Source organism: Delphinapterus leucas, chromosome 2 (assembly GCF_059928025.1).
Source record: "Delphinapterus leucas isolate spDelLeu-1000000601 "Yukka" chromosome 2, BTC_Dleu_Yukka2, whole genome shotgun sequence".
Taxonomy (NCBI): domain Eukaryota; kingdom Metazoa; phylum Chordata; class Mammalia; order Artiodactyla; family Monodontidae; genus Delphinapterus; species Delphinapterus leucas.
Window position 1 is genome coordinate 71,759,883 of NC_143130.1, and position 693 is coordinate 71,760,575.

Sequence of the window (693 nt, forward strand, 5' to 3'; positions counted from 1 at the left end):
GCTGAGATTGCTCTGCTACTTACTTGTGTTAGGGATAATTTAATTTCCTATCTGTTAAAGGCTGTTAATCCTTGATTTTCACTTTTCTCAGCAGATACAATGACTCCCTTTTGGCTCTCTAAACACCCTGTGAATCCCCATAATCCACTTTGCAATGATTACTCTAAAATGTTCTGCTTAACTCTTTCTAATTTTTTAAAAGAGAAAATTATTTTGTGCCTACCAATTGTATCTCGCCAAGATTTTTACTGTACTGTTAACGTACCGATAATTTTGCCCTTCTACCACAAAGGGGCGCTGTTTCATTGATTTTTGTTTGCGGGGAGGGTGCTTCAGCTAAAGTACCTTCTGCGCTGGTATCTGAGCTGTTGAAATTTGGCCTTTCACATGTTGCCATTAAAATGCAACCAATTATTTGAGACAAGAAACAAACCAGCAAATAACCTTAGCATTAAACAATACCTTCATCCAAGGAGCTCAAAGATCCAGATGCTCCAAAATTAATTAGAAACTAAGCTTCAATGATTAATACAGAAAAGAAAAAGAAAATCCTTTAAGTCTTGAAGCTGACTAAAAGAAAATTCAGTTATGTGGATAGCCATTTATAATTCAAATATAGGAACGTTACTATTTGTCATTTTAATTTTTTTGTATTGGTGTTGTTTGATGAAATTGTTTTCATTCATCTTGTAG

General features: G+C 34.3%; 1 long non-coding RNA gene across 1 annotated transcript in view; it reads left to right on the forward strand.

Annotated features, from left to right (window-relative positions):
- The window catches only part of LOC111177743 (uncharacterized), a 35,958-nt gene that overhangs the window by 4,702 nt on the left and 30,563 nt on the right, over positions 1-693 (forward strand). The gene's annotated exons all lie outside the window — the stretch shown is intronic.